Source organism: Microcaecilia unicolor, chromosome 3, assembly GCF_901765095.1.
Source record: "Microcaecilia unicolor chromosome 3, aMicUni1.1, whole genome shotgun sequence".
Taxonomy (NCBI): Eukaryota; Metazoa; Chordata; class Amphibia; order Gymnophiona; family Siphonopidae; genus Microcaecilia; species Microcaecilia unicolor.
In genome coordinates this window covers 4,820,475-4,827,059 of record NC_044033.1, presented here as the reverse complement: position 1 = coordinate 4,827,059, position 6,585 = coordinate 4,820,475, and positions in this window count along the sequence as shown.

Below are 6,585 nucleotides of genomic sequence, written 5' to 3'. Positions count from 1 at the left end.
AGAGAATTACACCCACAAAGGGACACTCTGCCCAGCTCACCACCGCCGAAACGGGGGAGGGGAATTAACCCAGTTCATCCCCACACGTGGGGGAGGGGAATCCATCCAGCTCATCCCCGCGGAGCGATGCGGGGGGATCTGGCTTATCCTGCAACCGCAACCGTGGGAGGAGCTGACTGACCCTAACACCGCCAAAGCGGGAGGGGTACAAAGCTGCCCTACAGCCGCACGAAGCGGGAGGGAGCGCCAGCAGAATTTATGTCTCAATCCAGCCCCGTAAAACGGAGGGGAGAGGAATGCAGCAGCTCACTGTAACACAAACTCGTCTCAACTCTTGAAGAATCCAATTGAAAAAACTTGAACACGAAGTCCTCCTGAACAGGAACTGAAGACTAAACTTGAACCTGAAATGCAACCAGAATATAAACAGTACAGATATCTGGGAGGGGCTATGGATTGATCAGCTATGATTAATGGAAAGAAAATTATCAGGTATGATACATAATTTTACCTTCCATATCATCATGCTGATCAATCCATAGACTGGTGGGATGTACCGAAGCAGTACTCACCCAGGGCGGGACATTGAAATCCCTGACCGCAACACTGAAGCTCCAAACCGGGCCTCCGCCCGAGCAGCCACAGTAAAGCGGTAATGCCTGGAGAAGGTATGGGCAGATGCCCAAGTTGCCGCCTTGCAAATCTCTTCCAAGGAGACGGACCCGGCCTCTGCCATCGAGGCCGCCTGAGCTCTAGTGGAGTGAGCCTTCAGCTGGATAGGCGGCACCTTCCCCGCGGCCACATAAGCCGCTGCAATGGCTTCCTTGACCCATCTTGCCACTGTAGGCTTAGCAGCCTGCAGACCCTTACGAGGACCTGCAAACAGGACAAACAGATGATCCGATTTCCGGAAATCATTGGTCACTTCCAAGTATCTGATGATGACTCGTCTCACATCCAGATATTTGAGAGCAGAGTATTCCTCTGGGTAGTCCTCCCTACGAAAGGAAGGGAGACACAGCTGCTGATTCACATGGAAGCGAGAAACAATCTTGGGCAGGAAAGAAGGCACTCTGCGAATAGTCACTCCTGCCTCAGTGAACTGCAGAAAAGGCTCTCGACATGAGAGTGCCTGGAGCTCGGAAACTCTTCTGGCTGAAGTGATAGCCACCAAAAAGACTGCTTTCAACGTCAGGTCTTTCAGAGATGCCCTCGACAAGGGTTCAAAAGGCGGCTTCTGCAAGGCTCTTAGCACCAGGTTGAGATTCCACGCAGGCACCACTGAGTGCAGAGGAGGGCGCAGGTGATTAACTCCCTTGAGAAAACGTACCACATCTGGCTGCGAAGCCAGGGAAGCACCCTTCAGGCGGCCCCTGAAGCAAGCCAGAGCCGCTACCTGGACTTTAAGGGAACTGAGCGACAGGCCTTTCTCCAGACCTTCTTGCAGGAATGCCAGCACTGAAGAAATTGGAGCAGAGAAGGGAGAAAGTGAGCCTGCTTCACACCACGCTGCAAAGGTACGCCAAACCCTGGCGTAAGCAGTAGAAGTAGAGCGCTTCCTCGCTGTCAGCATAGTGGCGATGACCTTGTCTGAGAAGCCCTTCTTCCTCAGACGCTGCCGCTCAATAGCCAGGCCGTAAGACCAAAGGGGGAGGGATCCTCCATCACCACGGGACCCTGATCAACAGGCCCTGCTCCACTGGCAGCCGCAGAGGGTCGTCCACTGAGAGCCTGATCAAGTCCGCATACCAGGGACGTCTGGGCCAGTCCGGACCCACCAGGATTATCCGGCCCGGATGCTTTGCCACCCGGTCTAGTACCCTGCCCAACATGGGCCAGGGCGGGAACACATAGAGAAGCTCTTGTGTCGGCCACTGTTGGAGAAGAGCATCTACTCCCAGAGATCGAGGGTCCCGTCCTCTGCTGAAAAAGCGCGGCACCTGGCAATTGGCCGATGACGCCATCAGATCTAGGCTCGGCTGGCCCCAGCGCTTCATGATGTCCAAGAACGCCTGAGCCGATAACTGCCACTCTCCGGGATCCAAGGTATGGCGACTGAGAAAGTCCGCCTTGACATTCATGACTACGGCAATGTGGGCCGCTGACAGCTGTTCCAGGTTCGCTTCCGCCCACTGGCATAGATTCATGGCTTCCTTGGCTAGAGGGGCGCTCTTGGTACCTCCCTGGCGGTTGACATAGGCCACAGCCGTGGCATTGTCCGACAGGACCCGTACTGGCTTCAACGCCAGTACCGGGAGGAACTCCAAAGGGCCAACCGAATGGCTCTGAGTTCCAGGAGGTTGATAGACCACTTTGCCTCTGCAGGAGACCAGAGCCCCTGCGCTGTCCTTCCCATGCAGTGGGCTCCCCAGCCCGTCAAAGAGGCATCTGTCGTGACGACAATCCACTCCGGGGTCACCAGAGGCATCCCTGCAGACAACTTGTCTGTCTTCAGCCACCAGCTCAGCGCCTTGCGCACTGCTGGGTCCAAGGGAAGGCGCACAGCATAATTCTCCGACACCGGAGTCCAGCGCTGCAGCAGAGAGTGTTGTAGTGGTCTCATATGAGCCCTGGCCCAGGGCACTACTTCCATCGTGGCCGTCATAGAGTACATAAGTACATAAGTACATAAGTAGTGCCATACTGGGAAAGACCAAAGGTCCATCTAGCCCAGCATCCTGTCACCGACAGTGGCCAATCCAGGTCAAGGGCACCTGGCACGCTCCCCAAACGTAAAAACATTCCAGACAAGTTATACCTAAAAATGCGGAATTTTTCCAAGTCCATTTAATAGCGGTCTATGGACTTGTCCTTTAGGAATCTATCTAACCCCTTTTTAAACTCCGTCAAGCTAACCGCCCGTACCACGTTCTCCGGCAACGAATTCCAGAGTCTAATTACACGTTGGGTGAAGAAAAATTTTCTCCGATTCGTTTTAAATTTACCACACTGTAGCTTCAACTCATGCCCTCTAGTCCTATTATTTTTGGATAGCGTGAACAGTCGCTTCACATCCACCCGATCCATTCCACTCATTATTTTATACACTTCTATCATATCTCCCCTCAGCCGTCTCTTCTCCAAGCTGAAAAGCCCTAGCCTTCTCAGCCTCTCTTCATAGGAAAGTCGTCCCATCCCCATTATCATTTTCGTCGCCCTTCGCTGTACCTTTTCCAATTCTACTATATCTTTTTTGAGATACGGAGACCAGTACTGAACACAATACTCCAGGTGCGGTCGCACCATGGAGCGATACAACGGCATTATAACATCCGCACACCTGGACTCCATACCCTTCCTAATAACACCCAACATTCTATTTGCTTTCCTAGCCGCAGCAGCACACTGAGCAGAAGGTTTCAGCGTATCATCGACGACGACACCCAGATCCCTTTCTTGATCCGTAACTCCTAACGCGGAACCTTGCAAGAGCCCAACAGCGGAGAGGCTACTAGGAACTGGTCCACCTGAGCTTGAAGTTTGACAATCCGATTGTCCGGCAGGAACACTCTGCCCACTTGGGTGTCGAATCGAACTCCCAGATACTCCAGGGACTGAGTCGGGCGCAGCTGGCTTTTCTCCCAGTTGATGATCCACCCCAGGGAGCTCAAAAGAGCAATCACCCGGTCCACAGCCTTGCCGCACTCTGCATAAGAGGGGGCTCGGATCAACCAGTCGTCCAGATAAGGATGGACTTGTACTCCTTCCTTTCGCAGGAAGGCCGCGATGACCACCATTACTTTGGAGAAGGTCCGCGGAGCAGTAGCCAACCCGAACGGGAGGGCTCTGAACTGGAAGTGTCGGCCCAGGACTGCAAAACGCAGAAAGCGTTGATGAGGAGGCCAGATGGGAATATGCAAGTACGCTTCCTTGATGTCCAAGGATGCCAGGAATTCCCCTGCCTTCACTGCCGCTATAACAGAGCGGAGAGTCTCCATGCGAAAATGCCGAACTTTCAAGGCCCGATTGACCCCTTTGAGGTCGAGGATAGGCCGTACAGAACCTCCTTTCTTTGGTACCACAAAGTAAATGGAGTAACGTCCCTTGCCAAGCTGATTTTCTGGCACCGGAACAACCGCACCCAGGCAGATCAGATTGTCCAAGGTCTGCTGCACTGCCACAGCTTTGACCGGAGACTTGCAGGGAGAGAGTACAAACCCGTCTCTTAAGGTTCGGCAGAACTCTAGCTTGTAGCAGTCTCTGATGACTTCCAGCACCCAAGCGTCTGAAGTTACCCTGGTCCACTCGCCCAGAAACGAGGACAGGCATCCTCCAATCTGCACTGGGCCATGGACCAGGACCCCGTCATTGGGTACAAGACCCTGGGGGAGGACCGGAGGGCGCACCTCCGGGACGGCGGTCTCTGCGAAAGGAATGCTGCTTGGGGGAGAAGTTCCTCTTGAAGGAAGAGGGGGCAGAGGAGCCCGACTTGCCCGGGCGGTACCGACGGGCTTCCTGAAACCGTCCTCTGGAGTTACCGGGGCGAGCACTGGCCCGAGCCCTGACCTCTGGTAACCTCTTGCCGTTAGACGTGCCGAGATCGGTCACAATTTTGTCCAGCTCGACCCCAAAGAGCAGCTTGCCTTTAAAAGGCAACTTAGCCAGGCGGGACTTAGAGGCGTGGTCCGCAGACCAATGTTTCAGCCAAAGCCACCGCCACGCAGAAACTGTCTGAGCCATACCTTTAGCCGAGGCTCTCAAGACATCATACAGTAAGTCTGCCAAATAAGCCAAGCCCGATTCCAGGGCCGGCCAATCAGCCCTCAAGGAAGGATCCGAGGGGGAAGCCCGCTGCACAATCGTCAGGCACGCCCTGGCCACGTAGGAGCCGCAAACTGAGGCCTGCAAACTTAAGGCAGCCGCCTCAAAGGACGACCTTAAGGCCGTCTCCAATCTTCTGTCTTGGGCGTCCTTTAGGGCCGTGCCACCTTCCACCGGCAACGCCGTTTTCTTAGTCACCGCAGTGATTAAAGAATCCACGGTAGGCCAAAGAAGGGCCTCCCGTTCACTTTCAGGCAAAGGACAGAGGTGGGACATAGCCCTAGCCACTTTGAGGCTCGCTTCCGGGACATCCCATTGAGCCGAAATTAAGGTGTGCATGGAAGGTTCTAGGCGGGCGCTTCGTCCTCAGCATAATGGCGGAGCCAACAGGGGCTGAGGGAGAGACGTCCTCTGGAGAGGAAATCTTCAAAATGCTCATGGCCAGCACTAACAGGTTGGGCAAATCCAAAGGACCGTTGGAAGAACTCAGATACGCTGCCCTCATCTACATCAGAGGAAACAGAGTCCTCTAAGGCCTGGGAATCCACCCGAGGGCGTTTACTTCCGGGGGCCTCAACCCCTTTATCGGACAAGGGAGAAGGGGCAGCGTTTGCATAAGGAAGGCCTGATGCAGCAGCAAAATAAACTCGGGGGAGAAACCCCCCAGACTGTGCACTTCAGCAGCCTGGGCCACAGCCCTAGACGCACCCTCAACCGGCGCTCGCAAGAGAGGGGGAGAAACATGCTGTGCATCCAAGATGGCGTCCGGCGCGACACTCCGCGAAGGAGCCGCGCGGGAAGAACGGCGCTTTAGCCGCTTTTTTGCCGTCGCCCAAATCAAGGGCGGCCATGGCATTAACGTCTCCCAGCTCAAGGGCGGCCCAAGAAGAAGCCGTGCGAGCAGAGTGGCCGGCCAAGATGGCGGAGGCGAGCAGCGGGGGATGGGCGTTTATGGCGGGGAAAACCGCCGCACCGGAGGAAGACCCGGGACACTGACCGGCCTCCGAACTGACACCCAACAAGGGCGAATCAGACTTTAAGACCCCCGCATCCCCGCTAGAAGCGCACACGCGGTCCAGGGAGCGATTCTTCGCGCCCTCGCCCTCCGATGCCATAGGCCACGTGGAGATCGATCGGGGAACCCCCCTGCCCACTATAAAAAGGTAAAAATTACCTGCTTCTCGCTCCGAGCTGTAACGACCTGGTGTCCCAGTGAGTAGCTGCAATAAACGTTTAAATAAACGTCGAAATAAACGCCCTTAAGGACGCCCCAAATTTTTTTTTTTTTTTAACGGAGCCAGTGGGAGGGGGGAGAAAAGGAGGGACCTGGCGCCACCAGGTTTGCACTTGCTCAAGAACAGCCCTCAACCCCAGGTACTCAACAAAACCTAAAAATTAGGCTTGGAGACCTAGCCAGAGCTGCTGCTGTGTGTGACCACCACCTGCTGAGATAGAGAACATACTGGGGAGTTTCCGGCAGCACATGACCACATATAGGGAGGCAAAAGGATTGCTCTCTATCTCCACCTGCTGGTAGATGGACACAACCCACCAGTCTATGGATTGATCAGCATGATGATATGGAACGAGAGGACATGAAATGAGATTGAAGGGGGGCAGACTCAGGAAAGATGTCAGGAAGTATTTTTTCACGGAGAGGGTGGTGGACGCTTGGAATGCCCTCCCGCGGGAGGTGGTGGAGATGAAAACGGTAACGGAGTTCAAACATGCGTGGGATATGCATAGAGGAATCCTGTGCAGAAGGAATGGATCCTCAGAAGCTTAGCTGAAATTGGGTGGCGGAGCAGTTGGGGGGAAGAGGGG